The sequence below is a fragment of the Colias croceus genome, chromosome 9 (genome assembly GCF_905220415.1).
Source record: "Colias croceus chromosome 9, ilColCroc2.1".
Lineage (NCBI taxonomy): Eukaryota > Metazoa > Arthropoda > Insecta > Lepidoptera > Pieridae > Colias > Colias croceus.
The window spans coordinates 3,464,421-3,482,654 of record NC_059545.1 but is presented as its reverse complement, the minus strand read 5'-3'; the positions used below and the strand labels follow the sequence as shown (position 1 = coordinate 3,482,654).

At 34.4% G+C, this 18,234-nt stretch overlaps 1 protein-coding gene across 1 annotated transcript in view; it reads right to left on the bottom strand.

Moving 5' to 3' along the window:
* Positions 1 to 12,393, bottom strand: part of LOC123694453 — a 127,322-nt gene extending 114,929 nt beyond the window's left edge. Inside the window, exon 1 of the mRNA XM_045639895.1 lies at positions 12,080 to 12,393. The gene's annotated coding sequence lies outside the window, so the exon portion shown is untranslated. The remainder of the gene's footprint in view (positions 1 to 12,079) is intronic.
* Positions 12,394 to 18,234: the final 5,841 nt, after the last annotated feature.

The window sequence follows — 18,234 nt, the reverse complement described above, 5'->3', positions numbered from 1 at the left end:
GGTATGTAATAAGAATGCGTTACAGATACCAACTGAATATATTATATACGCATGATTGATACATTTCATAGCTCCACTATCTCTATTGGAAAAGTCAATGTGTACATTTACAAGGAAGAATTCGAATTAGAGATGAGCGAAGTTAGCATTTTTATCACATTTTTACTTGTTAGTGGAATTGCAATTCAGTTTGAGCAATGAGCAATTTTATTTAAAAGCTTGCGATTACTTAATGTTTTTACCAGGTTAAAATAAAGTTGCTTAATCGGTCAATTATGAAATGACTTATTGAAAATTATATATCTACCTTTCCTTCAGTATTGGTAGCATTAACTTTCAAATGTCAACCCATATTGATAACAACTTACATGCACTAAATTCACAAGAATATGTTAATCCTAATACGATATTACAATCATTTAAGGGCCGATTTTTCAATTCTTGGATAAAACTAATTCGTCGAATAATGTATAAAACTACCATTTTAAAAACGTATTGTAATTGCCCGTATTTGACAGTTTACGTGACATTTTAATATAATCGTGTAATACTTTATTGGATGGATAAGTTTTATCCAAGCATTGAAAAATCGGCCCTTAATTGAACATAAACATTCTGTGCATCCGGCATGCACGAGAAGAACAAAAAATAACTTCAAAGTCGCCGCAAAAAAATCCACACAACTAAACAAATGTAACTAGGCATCTAGGACACACAAGCCTTAAACAATTTCCATACAAATTACGGGTCACTTTCGAAACACAATTGAGATTCAACAGTGCAAGTGATTTTGACCATTGTTTTGCGAACAATTGGTATAGTACATACGCCATGAAGCGGCGAAAAGATCAAAATATGCGTTGCATCACTCGCTTAGTCACGATCTTATCTGGGTTACCATTTACTTGTATTAATATGGAATTATGGCGACGAATAAATTGACCACAAGCCGGTTTTGACACAAACAACAATAAATTTTACAGCTCTAGAAGGTAATTGATTTTCGTTGCTACACAACGCACTATAAAAGTATGTCGAAAGATATCAAAAATCGTTACAATTGCTCCGAGACACGATCGCCATATTGCTACATTAAATTTAATGCCTATTCCCGCTTCTTTGAATCAGAGCTATCGTGATCATATAAATAAATACCTTGGTAAAACTAGTTTAGATAAATTTGAACTTAATACCAACTTAACAAAATTTAATGAAGTTATTTCGAGTTATAAAATCTTATGTTGATTCTGGCGTTAACTTGTTGAAAATTTAGGCATAATTTACATAGTTTAAACGTTCTAATTCAGACGATAAAATACTATTGTTATAATATCAAATATTTAACATCTGTGTCTGAAATCTAAATAGTCACTACAAAGGCCTGGCCTTAACATTATTTTTGTACAATATAATGTAAGTCTAATAAGACATAAAAGGACAAAGCGTGCGAATGATTGGCCCGTGGCCGCATAACAACTATGATATAATTTTTATTTCGTAACATTAATATCATTAACTTCAAGGTAATGCACATATTCATACGATGTAATATTCACAGCGTTAAGTATGTAGCACAGGCCACAGACTAAAAATAAATAAGCATAATATTATAAAAAAAATTATCTCGGTATAATTACTATATTGCATTTATACAAAATCAGAAAATTATATAACGTTAATCGCCATAACTGATTACGAATTCACATGATCGGCAAAAAAATATAATCACACAAACCACGCACGTAAAAGTATAATTAATTGTAAAATAAGAAATCTTACAAAAGCGTTAAAAAACATGCAAATAACAGTGGTTGCAAAATAAATTTTATCTGTAATAAATAATTTTCGACTGCGACACCGATTCGATATACAAATGAAAAATTTGTAACGTGAAGTATAAAAAATTCTATATTTGGCTGTGATCAGTTTTATAGCCAATAGCGTTGGTGAATGCGGTCTCGGCGAGGCTGTAGCGAGGTCGCTGCGAGGTCCGACGGTCCACTCAATAATAAAGGCAGAGTGAACAAAGCTTTTAACTTTTTTTTTACAAGTTCATGACTAAGGTACGTGTTGTAGAGTTTAGAGATGGCAACACTAATTACCGCGATTCCCAAAATATTATTTTTATGTGATATCTTGTAAAAGGAAATTTTATTAATGTTTTCGATACGTTGATGTAATTTCACTATAGTTTAATAGCTTATTTTGTTCGGGGGAAATCATAACAATGTTAGAAAAGACCGATCAGTGTAAACCTAATTTGTATCACTCGTATAATACCATTAATTGTTCCAAATATAATTTATTTAACTCAAAGATATATCATATTATAATACATTTTAAACTCTGTTAACAATAAGAGCATTGGTCTTTATGCTCCGTTGCCATTGCTACGTTTGCTGCTCAATAAAAAAAAAGTATATCGATACAAAATGGCGCCAACGCTGATGCAAGAGACCTTACAAAGATCACGATTTTACAGGTCCGCTTGCCTTTTCTTTAAACCTTGAAATTTATTTCTAAACTAGTTATAGATTCACTAATGGATTGTTTATGATAAATAGCAAGAGAACCAATCTTTTACACTTGATTTATTTTTATTCTTTACATGACATTTAGTAGGTTATATTGTTATATTTATATGGTTTTGTACTTTTTCTTTTATTAATGGAGGTATTGAACATAAATTATATACGTACATTTAAAGTGATTTAAATGAAGAAAAAAGCACGACACTTCGTTACGACCTACGTAAATGTCTGAGAAGTTTTAATTTAATACTAGTTTCACATGTTTTCTTTCCTTGTAACGGATTCAAAGCTATATTCCAACACAATCACTTCAGTACTCTAAAATATTTTAACATAAATAAATAACATTTTAATATTGGTAAGAAAGATAGAATCGTAGAAAATTTACTTTTCCCCGCCCACAAACCGAATCTTACATTTAAATCAATTAAAATCGAAAGCTGATCATATTCTGGGCTAAATATCAAGTTTAAAAGCTGCTTGACTAAAAAAACGCCTTGCTCCGATTAAGTGCCCTTAATAAAACGTGTGGGCGAAAATTGTGCAAACTCGTAGGCATGGCCTATAGGTGCAGTGAACGTACTTTACTTTTTAATGTACAATAATACCTGTTATTAAAGGTATGTTCACTTGTATTATAATTATTTCTTATAAATACGTTTTATGACACATTTTGTGGTCATTATGATAATTGTATTATATACTAGTATTAACGTAATTACCAATTACAAAATGTAACTGAGATCTAAAAGATTGAATTAATATTTTTAACACAATATAACAAATATTTGATGAGGCTGCGATTAACTTTCCTTATTTCACATAATCGTGTTCCTATATTTTTATTGCATTTCTAAATAAATAATAATTACCATAAATACCGCCTCTATAACCATTAAACAGCTATATTTGATCAGGTGAAATAGAGATCGCTATCCAATCTCGGAACACGTCACCGAACGAAATATTATGGCAGTTTTCTTGCTAATTAATATAACTAGTTGGACAACCTTCCAAGTCATTAGCACATCTCGCAATTAAATACATAAATAAATATTCGCCAACAAGATTATCAAAGTCCGCCTTTAAATGCCACGGTTCAATTCTTCGATCTTGACCTTTGGGCATTTAGTCTTTTTAGCAAACATTTTGAGACAATATGAATATCATTAAATATCGATTGTTGTTTTGGTAAAAAGCTGCAAGTTCTTTTTGTTTTGTGTTTATTACCAGCCGAAATATCAAGTTAATTTAAATGGTAGTGGAATATTTTTAGGATTCTGTAGGTAAATGGCAAAAATTTATATTTATGTTAACATCTGCCGGTTTGCAGATTGGAATTTTTTAAATATATTTTAATTAATTAACTATACGAAAAGGAAGTAGCCAAGTTGGATATATGTATGCGTGTGTTTTTTTATACTATTGCCATTGGTAAATTGATAAATAATCGAAAAATATGAACGTAGCACATAATAAATACATGTTATAGAATTTTTAGCATCTCCTATTATATAAAATACCTACTTTCAATAAATATATAGTAACTACCACATATACAAAAAAAATAACATACAAAAAACTGTCACGTAGCAAACGTAAACGTTAAACATTACCAAGAAAAACGTCCCCTTTCCAAGATGATATCGAGATAAGGGAATTCTTGTAAACACCGCTTCAACCCCCATGCACCTCACGCCACATTCTTCGAATACTTATCTATGTTGTAAAACAAGCAGTTATCATAAGGGACGCGTGTTTGAGTGCAAACAAGGGTGTTGAAGCTTCTGATAATAAAATACTTCTGATAAAATGGTCTTGGAGGAGCCGTACGCTATCGACCATGGTATAAGATGACAGTTTGAAAGATATGCTGTAAAGTTGTGATGATAAATGTTTAATCCAATTATCCTGATATAAGATTGTGTTTTGGAATTATATTTATTTAACTATGAACAGCAGAAGATATTGTAAGAGTGGAAATTTCCAGAGCTAAGCAAATGCCTGATTTTATCTCTCCTGCCGCCAAAACGTGTGTTATCAAAATGATGTTTCAAAAACGACCGTGCTTCTCAACCGTTTATATTATGTAACTCAGTCATTATCAGGTAACTTATAAAGATACCTATTGTATATTATTCAATGAATGAATAACATGAGCAATAGAGTAACATAGACATAACAGCTACAAACTCGATAAAGGCATGATGTTATATCAACTTTCCAAATCGTGAAAAGCGTCTCTACACTACGCTTGGAAATGAACTACTACACCTTACAGTTTCACCATTCGAGATCACTCTGAGTCATTGGACGACCCAATTTTAGCACAGTATTGAACATGGTGAAACAAGTTTGATGCCTATACTTAGGTACTGTATAATGGACTACCGCCCTCGGTTTGGAAATTGTTTTGAATGTTTGGCCTTTAAACATCAAGTATCAAACTCGTTTGATCCGATAGATAAAGGTGGATTGTTGATTTTCCTTTTATTATGCTTTTATAGATTATAATATGTATTAATTATAAGCATTATCAAAGCTTTATTAATAACAGGTGATTTTTTAGTGGATTAGTCATCAGTCATAAACAATTATCATATGTAAAAAATATGAAATCAGAATAACGAAAAAGTTTCCATTAGTGAATATTTTATATTAATATTATTAAGTAAATACGGATTTATATTGACGGTAAAGTATAAGGTAATAAATGTGTATACTTATGTATTTTTTTTTGCAAAAAAACTTGACGCGACTAAATACATTATCACGACTTCTTTTTTCGAACGATACGTTGGCAATGTTTGCATATTGATATTTTATTTTTATAAGAGCTACAAAAAGGTTTTACTTTATGCTGTTTCTTTGCGCAGTATAAAAACAAGGCTATTAATAATCGGAGAAAAACTTTGATTAAACAAAGTCTTGAAGGTTCTTCGTACCCATTTCGAAATAAACTTTCATAGTTTTTACTTCGAAAACGAAATTACTGCAATGAATAAATAATAAAATACTGCCTTATGAATCAGGCTGTACATGTTACTTAGATCAGCGATAGTAAAATGATTTTCATAACACGTACGGAATAAGTTTCATCATAGTAATGAGCGATAAGATGCACGCACTTGTCTAAACCTTATAATATATTCATAATTATAAACTAATGGTAATGATTGCAGGTAATATCCTTATAACTGTTCTATTCCGCGTTTTCTGATACTAGTACCTAGCTGTTATCTATCTATAATTATGTTCTATGTTTTCTTTTTGTCTGCTGAGTGTCAAATATAGTGTCTGTAGCGTGTTCGCGTATCTTAATATATTATATAAATCTCGTGTCACAATGTTTGTCCTCAATGGACTCCTAAACCACTTAACCGATTATAATAAAATTCGCACACCATGTGCAGTTCGATCCAACTTGAGAAATAGGATAGGTTTTATCCCGGAAATCCCTCGGGAACGGGAACTATGCGGGTTTTTCTTTGAAAACGCGGGCGAAGCCGCGGGCGGAAAGCTAGTTACTCTATAATAATAAAAGGTATCACTAATTGGTCCAAATATCAATTCTAATAATCCGATTTTATTAAATCTTATAAGAAGTAGGTATTCTCACTACAAATAACATAACATGTGTTTCTACTTTCTCATCTCACATCTATAATGATTTACATATATATCTAAACACTTAATTATTACAGTACGTACTACGTAACTACTTTAATATAATAACTATCGATATTAGTATTGATTATTAATGCACGTACATTGAAGTGTTTTCTAAGGAAATTAAATTAAACATTATATTAAAGCAAATTGATTAAATGACGTTGCAAATCCTCACCTTTGTCTCCGTATCTAATCGCTAATGCGCACGTAATTAAAGATTTTAATGGTATATTTTTATTAAAAATCGCATAAAATTGTATAAAATATGCATGCTTTATAAAACAAAATTCTATAGACATTTTGCAAAATTCTATTGACATTTTAGACAGTTGGTATTATTTTCACCACTTTTTTATAAACTTTTTCCTGAAGCTTTTCTCCGATCCCCGAGCCCTCTGCCGTATGTAAGAGTATTATTATTAGTATCTCATTCCATAATACTCGGGTACCATCATAAGGAAGGTACCCGGTCCTTTGGAAGGCTTACGTGGGGACACGGATCCAACACGCAGAGGCCCTTTAGAGAACTTTACTGTGTTGTGGGACACCAGCCGCAGCCTGCCCATGACTGCACTATAGAGATACAATCCTAGGCAGTCCGCGGCCGATGTAGGACTATTTCGAGATATGGAAAACAAAATAAACTGGGCTATGGAGAGGGATGTTAAATGGGCCGGTATTTGGGGACTATTGGAAACTATGGCACCTGCCTTTCTACTAAAAGAAAGTAAAAATATGTTGGCAGGTGGTGACTCGCCCTCTCACTGTATGGGCCCCCGAAATAAGCCGCTGCAATAGTGCGACAAGGGGGCAACATATTGTGAGCAGCTAAGGGTGGAGAGGCGTCCCTGGACTTTAAACGACGATCACGCGCTCCCTGAGGGTCCAGCATCACGTGCCCACTCGCCACTTACGCTTCGCATCCACCCTTCGAGCTAAAAGCTCTCGCGACTCCACTCTGGCCGGCCGGTTAAGGCAAGCCAGAGGTGGGGGTCCTGTCCTCGTCAGGCTTCACTCCGACCGGCCGGTGAAGGCAAGCCGGAGATGAAGACAGGGGCCTCCCCCGGGAGCACTCGGTTCCCGCGGGGTCGCTACTCCCCGACACCCCGCCACAAGGTGTCCTGCGGGTGACTGATTGCACGGGTGGAATATCTATTATCACGTAAACAATAGATATCCCAACCGTGGGCGATGGGGTCGTCACATCCCTACGCCCTTTTATTAGTATCTCAATTCCATAATACACGGGTACCATCATAAGGAAGGTACCCGGTCCTTTGGAAGGCTTACGTGGGGACACGGATCCAACACGCAGAGGCCCTTTCGAGAACTTTACTGTGTTGTGGGACACCAGCCGCAGCCTGCCCATGACTGCACTATAGAGATACAGCCCTGGGCAGTCCGCGGCCGATGTAGGACTATTGCAAGATAAGGAAACAAAATAAACTGGGCTATGGAAAGGGATGTTAATGGACCGGAATTTAGGACTATGGAAGACTATGGCACCTGCCTTTCTACTAAAATATAGCAAAAAATTGTTGGCAGGTGGTGACTCGCCCTCTCACTGTATGGGCCCCCGAAATAAGTCGCTGCAATAGTGCGACAAGGGGGCAACATATTGTGAGCAGCTAAGGGTGGAGAGGCGTCCCTGGACTTTAAACTCCGATCACGCGCTCCCTGAGGGTCCAGCATCACGTGCCCACTCGCCACTTACGATTCACATCCACCCTTCGAGCTAAAAGCTCTCGCGACTCCACTCTGGCCGGCCGGTTAAGGCAAGCCAGAGGTGGGGGGTCCTGTCCTCGTCAGGCTTCACTCCGACCGGCCGGTGAAGGCAAGCCGGAGATGAAGACAGGGGCCTCCCCCGGGAGCACTCGGTTCCCGCGGGGTCGCTACTCCCCGACACCCCGCCACAAGGTGTCCTGCGGGTTGACTGATTGCACGGGTGGAATATCTGTTCCAACCGTGGGCGATGGGGTCGTCACATCCCTACGCCCTTTTATTAGTATTATTATTAGTATTTAAATAAAGTGCCGATTTTATAAATTAACAAAAAGAAGAAAAATGTCAAATATTGTTCCTTCTAAAATTGATCTCTTCATTCTTAAAATTACTCTATCATAGAAATTTACTAATAAAAGTACAATGTTTATGTACCTACTTACGTATGTAAACTTTTACAAGCTTTTCTTATGTATCTAGACCAGTGATGCACAGACCGCGGCCCGCGGGCCGCATGCGGCCCGCCGGTCGAATTCTGGTGGCCCGCCGACAGCATAAAATATAATACTCTCGAATTATTCCAGAATAAAACCAAAAAAAATATGTTCGAAAAGTAATTTGAATCTCGCGCGCGCGCTCTCAAGTGCACCTTGCTTGTGTCGGTAACAGCGGTCGGTTATGTTCGTGCCGAACTCGGTTAAATTCGTTTTCTTGAGGAAGCGCCGCGGCCGGCACGCGTCGAGATTTCTCCAGACAGTTTTCGACTCTATACGGGTGGCATAAATGTCACGCTAACCAAATCATTTAAATGTCTTGAACACACGGCTTCAAGGCAAAAATCAAATGATATCCCAGCTCTACGCTCATGTATCATCCTTTCAATGCAAACTGACACTTTTCAGATCGCAATTGAATTCTGGAAATTACAACCATTTTCAGAATTATAAGAAAATGGCTGAAAAATTCAACAAAACTGCGATTAATTACAGTTACGTAGAAAAGCTGGATATTTTGATTCAATCTTTTCAAGACAGATTTTCGGAGTTTAAAAAAGTGAAACCTCTGTTTGACATATTCAGCAATCCTTTCACGATTTCAGTTGAAAATGCACCACAATCAATGCAGTTAGAAATTATTGACATTCAAAACGACGAAGATTTGCTGACCGCTGCATTGATAAAAATATGTATAAAAAGTTGCGCATAAACGCACTGAAATGTGCCAGCTTATTTGGTTCTACCTATATGTGTGAACAAACCTTTTCGATATTAAATAATAATAAAACAAAAAATCGAAACCGCCTTGCAAACGAAAGTTTGGAAGCAGTTTTACGTGTTGCTACAAGTAAATTTGAGCCAAATATAAAAAAGATTGTAAGCACTATGCAGTGCCACGCTTCAGATTAATAAATTCTTTTTCAATTTTAATACATTATTATCAATTCTTTATTGTCTTTAATTACCTATATTTCCGGCGGCCCGCCATCAGTTCATAATTTGCCCGAGTGGCCCCTAGTCTTAATAAGTCTGTGCATCCCTGATCTAGACTCTAGTGATCGGAATATTCAAATTAATTCACAATAACTACAATCCATACTAATATTATAAATGCGAAAGTAACTCTGTCTGTCTGTCTGTCTGTTACTCAATCACGCCTAAACTACTGAACCAATTTTCATAAAATTTGGTATGAAGATAATTTGATACCCGAGAAAGGACATAGGCTACTTTTTATCCCGGGAAAATGACGCATTCAAGGAAATCCTACGGGAACGGGAACTATGCGGGTTTTTTTTTTGACTGCGCGGGCGAAGCCGCGGGCGGAAACCTAGTACAATATAAATTCAATATTATGCATGGCTGGAAGTTTTTGCGCAATCTGAAATATTTTCTTTCCTCAACGGTTTAACCTTACTTACTATTATTTCATCTGACCTTTAAATAAATTTATCGTTATGTAGGTAAAAAGTTCCATTGTTATCGCAAATAATTCAAGTTCTTGCATGCTAACGTATGAAATTACCCCATTTGTTGTATTCAAGTTCTTTTACAGAACTGAAAATGTTTTAAAATAAACGATGACGTCAAAAACCGTGTCTAGAATTATTGTTCCTTTAGCATTTTTTATCGTGGATGTGTAGACTTTTATACAAACTAATAATCCATACTAATACTAATACTAATACTAATATATTAGGTAAGTAGGTATATAAATGCGAAAGTAACTCTGTCTGTCTGTCTGTTACTCAATCACGACTAAACTACTGAACCAATTTTCATGAAATTTGGTATGGAGATATTTTGATACCCGTGAAAGGACATAGGATACTTTTTATCCCGGGAAAATGACGCAATCCCGGAAATCCCACGGGAATAGGAACTATGCGGGTTTTTCTTTAACTGCGCGGGCGAAGCCGCGGGCGGATAGATACCTAGTACTTGTAAAAATAAAAACATATTTAAAACAAGAAATGTTTAAAAAAAATATTTATCTATTATTATTTAACAAAGAACTACCTATTTATAATTATTATGACAAGTTATAAACGCTATATTATTTATGTGGTAATGTTATGTTGTAATAATTGGCGAAATTGTGAAAATATATGAACTTAATTTTAAAGTAATGCACACATTAGTACATAAAGAGGTAAGTTTATTTTGCTTCTGTTTTTCAAACTTCTTCTTCAACTTCTGGCCCAAATATCAACATTATTTCACCAATAGTTGTAGGTACCTACCTATTACTTGCAGCCGGAGCTGTGACAGGAGTGGCACAGACTATAGATTTTTATGTATTTTTGGCGGGTCAACTGTTGAATTGTTCAGATTTGATCTTTTATCCCTCTCGATTGTTGTATAAAAATACATAAGTATACCTACAAACATGATACAGGTAGTATCTCTATTCGTATTTCAATTTGCTGGACAATCACTTTCAATAGGTGATAGGTTCTATGGACATGTTGTGAGGAAAAACTTAGGCTACATTGATTCCTGTATATTTAATTTGCGATGCAAAATTAAGATCTGGTGACATTTTCAAACCTGGACGAATTCGCAGCTTCCTAAATATTACATACCTAATAGGTACATGTACCTAAATATCTATACATATAATAAATCTGTAGAAGGGTCAATTCTGTACATTGAAAATATTGAAAAAATAACTAGCAGGGGGTGTTACTGGATCGATACCAAACCCAAATATGTGATTAAAAAAATTTTTGTCTGTCTGTCTGTCTGTCTGTCTGTCTGTCTGTATGTGAAGACATCACGTGAAAACTACCGGTTCGATTTCGATGAAACTTGGTATAATTATACCTTATTATCCTGGGCGTAAAATAGGATACTTTTTATCCTGGAAAAATACGTAGAAAAAAAAAATCTCAATTTTTCAGTTATCCATAGACGTTGTTCTGTAGTAGGTACCGCGAACACACGTTGCGTATTATTATAGACCTAGCCGTATTTGGGTCCAATAGATATTTATAAGATGTAATTGTCCGAGTTAGGTACTCAAAATGGAGAAATAAACCATCCACGCAAAGACCGACATCCGCGTGGACGGAGTCGCGGGCGGAAGCTAGTATATCATAAAATTACACCAAACAACACCAACCAAAATAAAAACAACACTTATCACGAACAACATTGAATTTTCCAAAGCTACCGCCGCCTGTTTACTAAATAGTCATTTGAAGGCACAATAAAAGTAAATTTATTCCAAACAAAAACCTCACGAGCGCACATAAGATGAGTCAGGGACCTTTTCACTAGTAAATTGTTTATTCTATATGTAAACTCGTTTTAAACCGTTTCTTCTATTATTGTCTTTAAATAGGTACCTATTAATATTCATAGACGTTAAAATTTAAACTTTTGTCGTTACTAGCTTACTCAAGTTTTAATTGAAGCTATTCTTAGTGGTTAGTAATGATACAAAATACACAGGTTAGTCCGACATAATAAAGTTTCAGAACATGATATTATGCGACATGATTACTTGTTTACTTATTTTAAAATTTAATAAATTGTGCAAAAACAACACCAAAGCCATCATAGTTTTATGACATATAATCAAATGCAAGTTATTATGAGGCTTTCACATCTTAAGTTATACAATAAGGCATAACTGTAAACATCCGTTCTTACCTCCGCTCAGACAAGTCCGTAAAATTCTGGCACACCGCTTTTAAGATACACTAACACTTATTGGATTTTAGCGAGTCGATAGACCGTCAGATCTGCACCGTTACACGTCACATGTGTGTCAAATATATTTTTTACACAAAACAGTCGACACAGACACTGATCACAAAGTTTTAGGTCCCACTCACTGGTCGGTTTACATCACAAAAGAAGAAAACAAAAAATTGGAATCATGCAGCGGTGCACAGATAAAGCAGACAGTTGCGCGCGCGGCGTGAGGACGTAGAGGTTCGCGCAAGCGTCGTGTTACCGCTCTCTCGTGCAAGCGACTGGCGCGATGCCTTCACCTTCGCCGCGCGGCTCACCCGTTTCTCAACTTCACGCAACCTCAGCGTTTTCCTTGCAGAACATCTAGTTGCATGGCAACTGTAAAAATGTTTGCCGCAATCGAGATTTCAAGAGTCGACCGATTCTGTCGTAAAGTTTGGCAAAATTACCATAGCGCTGAATGAGTTTAGGCCTATGCGGAAAGCGCGAAACGCCAACAAAAACCGCTATTGCGGTAGCACGATGGCTATGAATAACTGATTCTTTGCCTCTTTCCACGCGCGAGTTTGCAGTATTCCATTCAGCGGTGAAATGGTAAAAATAATCGGTGTCAATTGTCACGGACACGTTAAGATCATGTTTTCGTTTGTTAACACTTTGATGCTAAAGTAGGTTAATGGTATCGATCTCTTCATTCTGCGGACAGTCCAGTACCAGACTGCCTTGGATATTAAGTTAAATGCAAGAATGCATATTTCACTTATCGATGTCAAATGTAATTAAAACCGCGACTACATTACTTGCAAAATGCATAAAATACTTGCAAAACGTAGCTTAAGTTACTTACATTATAGTTTTACAAGATAATGAAGAATTGCAACAGTGGTAGAATATAATAATATTATTGTGAAGCCTTTTATCATAATGCAAAACGCTACAAATACACTAAACTATTTTTTAAATTATAAAAAGGTAAACCACCTAACTACAACAATATTTTCAAATAAACAAAATGTTGCTGTATTCTATCCTAATTGGAAAAATAAGAAAACTTTGTAACTGGATGTTGTGTAAGAGGTTGCATGCAAAATGGAGTCTGTCGATGAGATTTAAATAGCATTTTATGTAATCACTGTGGACATACGGCTGGTTGCGACGACCTCAATAACAAATATGTATAATTTATTTTCAACTGTTGTATATAATTACTCACATATATTGAGGAGACTTATTTGAACTGTTATGCTAAACACTTCTTAGAAGTTAGATCGTTTTTCAAAACCCGTTGTTCAATTATTGAACACTCGAATCCTAGAAATATATTTTCTTGTGATAATTCTCTAACGGTAATCGAGCCTCGGCACGAATTGGGTCAGATTTGTGCTGAAGAAGGTTCAAGTCTTCTAAAGATCAGAGTTGAGTTATGATACACGGGCTGTATGCTGTTTAGATGCAATAATAACATAATAAGTAATATAATGTCCTGTAGGTATAATAAATTCGTTGAATCGTCGATCAGATTTTTGTTAAATGTTGTAACGAAACCAACGAAAATAATTTTAACTTCAAAATTTAAATGTAAGTAATATTTTTAAATTACTATTGTAAAACCACTATTCTACAAGTAAGAATGTTGAGTCTATTAAAAAAAGTAAAAAAAAAACATACTTAAATCATAATGAATGTCCCTTGAACTTTGGCCCACGAAAATAACATAATCATATCCTTTTATTTCTTCATTGTTTTAACGAAGAGTTTTATAGCAAAGATAAGTTTTTTCATTGTTCTAACAGACTTAATTCTGTAATAAATTAAAAACATAAACAAATATAATATACGAGTCATCGTTTAAAACGGATCAAAGCTGATCGCGTATGTGATAACATAGTGTGTCCATGAGCTTGTGTTTCTAAGAAACTACGTATTTTACTAGGAATTTGGGACTTTTATTGCATTAAGAGTGTTATCTTGCTATTTATAAAGAGATGCTATTTATTTTTCTTGTATTATATTACTGTGAAAGTGAAATCCGTTTATGAGGTATAAGATAAGATGTATTTTATACATGCTTCTGTCTAAGATTGTTTTAAGGTAAGTAGGTGACACTAGAACTTAAAATTTAACTCAATAAATCAACATTCTGTGAGCCAAGAGCATGACCGAAATGCATAAAATCATAATCTCTTTACATTTATCTCTATTAAATTGAATCTTAAATCTACAATTTGCAATTTTTTAGAATTTGTTGCGACTTCTCAATGTCATATTGCTACTGCTATTACTCATACTATAAATGCAATACTCTAAACACAGCAGGGAATAAAATTGTGACAAACTATTCAACTGAAGAAAATTACTTGCAACACTGAATAGGCGGGTCCACACAGAGCGGCATAGGCAGCCTCGCGAATCATTTTCCACCTATGTATATATTATTATTTTATTTATAACTTTTTTAAGACTGTTCAAGCCATTATAAGAAGTCCATACCACATGTTTTACCTAGAAGATATCTCTACAAAATATAAAAATGAAAATTTAAAGACGATAATTTTTCGTTTTCGTAATGAATTCTTTCAACTTTAGTAGTAAGCCCACACAAATAAATTGATATCAAAACTCCATGGATACCCTAGAAGCAAAGTTACACATTACGAAGCAAGGAAATTGCGTTTAAACTGATAAATGCATAGTTATCGGGCTAATGCACATCTTACAACATAATGCGCAAATCTAAATTCATTTTAACTTCATTTATCTTAGCTGTAACTTTATCTTTTTACTAGTATCATTATTGCGTTTATTTCGATTTAATTACATCTAAAATCTATTAAACCTTTATTATATACAAGCTGCTCCCCGCGGTTTCACCCGCATTGCCGCTCCTGTTGGTCTTAGCGTGATGCCTCGATAAATGGGCTATCTAACACCGAAAGAATTTTGCAAATCGGACCAGTTTCTGAGATTAGCGCGTTCAAACAAACAAACTCTCAGCTTTATAATATTAGTATAGTAATTTTATATTTTGTATGACTGTAAGTAGGTTTATTGTATTATTTATCATTTATGAAGGGCATTAAAGCGTAAATCGTACTTATAGGTACCTACTATATAACTACCAAAGGACAATCTTATCCATTGAATAGTTTAAAGCCAACGAACAATAAATTATATTTCCAACTTTCCATACAGTAATACGTAAGTCTGTTTGATTTTCTTTGCAAATTTTTATAGTATAAGAATAAATTGAAATTTTATAACATCTTATACCTTCTGCCTTACAACGTTATTATCCAATCTAACATCATAATAGCATACAAACCAAATGTTATTTTAGAAACAGGCCTATTATAAAGCAATCGCAATTTGTCTTTCCCTGAAATTGATCACGCAAGCTACATTATGGGTAGGTAATGTATTTATTTTTCATAATACGCCTAATGCCAAATGTTACGTGTTTTCAAATAATTAAAGATTAAACTATACATACACAATTGCTTCTCTTCCATATGCCTAACTTTCGTAATGGCACAGATTAATAATTAGTAATTAGCGCTAGTAATGGCTAAGCTGTGGGCTAAGCACATGAATGCATGTTGTAATTTTGTATTTCGTGAAAACAAATACGAATACGAATAGTACAAAAAGGTACATTCTATACATATAAGTAATCATAGCAATTTTTAGTAAATTTATTATTTACTAGCTTTCCGCCTGCGGCTTCGCCCGCGTTTTCAAAGAAAAACCCGCATAGTTCCCGTTCCCGTGGGATTTCCGGGATAAAACCTAGCCTATGTTACTCGTGGATAATGTAGCTTTCGAATGGTGAAAGAATTTTTAAAATCGGTCCATTAGTTTATGAGCCTATTCATTACAATCAAACAAACAAAGTTTTCCGCTTTATAATATTAGTGTAGATTAATAATTGTCACCAAATATCGCACTAATAATAATTATGATCATTATTTTCGCTAAAGAATAATCAAATCAAATAACATTTAACAATCTTTTTGTTTAATAACTTTTAAGGCATCGTTTTAACTTCAAAAAAGTTCAATAAAGCTTCCAGTTATTGTTATATTCACATTTACATTCTAGCATAGCCTCTCTTAACAATTTTGAACCCATACATTGTAACAATATGCACCACAAACTGTGACCAAAGAAGTTCATATGTACACAACTGCTTTTTAAATTATGAGCAAACGAATACGTGTCATACATAACCTTTGTTCACAAAAGTTATCATCATGTAAGAATGCAGTACGTGGTGGAAAGTGTAAATAGCGCCCAACGGTATCAAGATTTACCTAAATGTTGTTCTTTTGAATAAGTCGCTTAATGAGTAATATGAGATGTATTTTCATGTCATGATAAGGCACCTAATGTACAAATGAATATGCATTTGTACATTAGTTGCTTTGTTGAAGACAGGTAGTGCTAAAATATGACCTTATTTTAGCACTACCTGCGCTCCGCGGTTCCACCCGCGTGGCTCCGCTCCTGTTGGTCTTAGCGTGATGATATTATATACCCTATAGCCTTCCTCGATGAATGGGCTATCTAACACCGAAATACAACAAACAAACAAACAAACCAACTCTTCAGCTTTATAATATTAAGTATAGATTCTCTTCAACAAAGCAATGGTAGTTAAATCGTTCAAGATAGTGGTAGCGTTTTAAATCCTAGACGTTTTTTTTTAATAACTTACGCAAAAGAATATCCAGCCTGACATAAAAAAGAAAAAAAATCCTTTGACCTCGCATCAAAGTCAGTAAAAATAATACCTAACTAGACAACGAGTATCTAATTTAATTTAAATTACTTTTGTTACCATAAACAATAGCATTGTGTGCTTGCAACCCGACACTGTCCAGTCGGCCATGTTGGATGTGGGTCGATTGTAACAGTGGATGAGCACGGATAGTGGGTGCCGGCATCACATCCGCCACTGGTCAACGTACGTCAAACGGGACTGTTTCCATTGCGATACGATACGACTCGATATGTAGGTAGTTAGTGCAAACAGATATGAAAGAAATTGTAACAGTTAATAATATAGAGATAAAATAGTAATTGATATAAATAGATAAGGGAAATTGATCTTAGTATAATTTTTTGAATACTGCATTTTTTTAATAAAACTATCGTTTTAATCTTACTTAATTAGCGATATTTAACAATTTTAATATACTTTTCGCAAATGTAATATGTATTAGAAAAAAATCACGTAAAAATAAATAGTAAACTTTAAAGAAAATAATAAATTCTGTCTTATTGGCTGAGTAGTTACTAGTTAGTATTATTCGATCGGCATAATGCTTTCATAAATATTTAGTAAATTAATTATAATTATTAATTAATATTAAATTGTGTTAATGTGAAATAATTTAAAACCTGTATCAAATCGGAATAATTTTAAAATATCTTTAAAAATACACTTCTGATCAATTTAACATTTTATGACATTTATAAATACGGCATATTAAGTGATGTTAATTAACTCTATTATTTATTAAGCTGCCAGTGCGTTTTACCCATTCTTATTTCTCAAAAATTATGTAGAATTTGAGACGACAATCGCTTGTACGAAAACATTTTCACAATGACGAAACATTAATCCAGTAAGTATTTAAAACCTTGTAAACATAACGTCATTAAAAAAAATGAGTTAGGCAACTTTATACTACGTAAAAAAAATATCGTGAGACAATGGAAACAAGCAACATAAACAACTGTCCCCATTCACCACCTCGTCCATGCGATAGTTTTTATTGGTTATGTAACGATATTCGTATGGTTTTGTCTGCCATAAGTCTGCTTATTTGCATTCTTCATTGTATACCAAGATTAAGACGATCCAAAACTTTTCCTTTGCTTTTGCTAAGATACTATATGACTTTATGTGGGTAGTAAATAGAGCAATTAGTTAAATTGATATTAACTATCGCCTTTTATCCTGTATTCTACTATAACATAATTGTATACGTTATTAATCGTGTACTTTGAGAACATTTTACAAATACGAGTCGGATAGTATGGTCGGGATAAATAGTCGGGAGTCGAGGATGCTGCGGCACAAAATGGGCCAGCTCACACGGGCACTG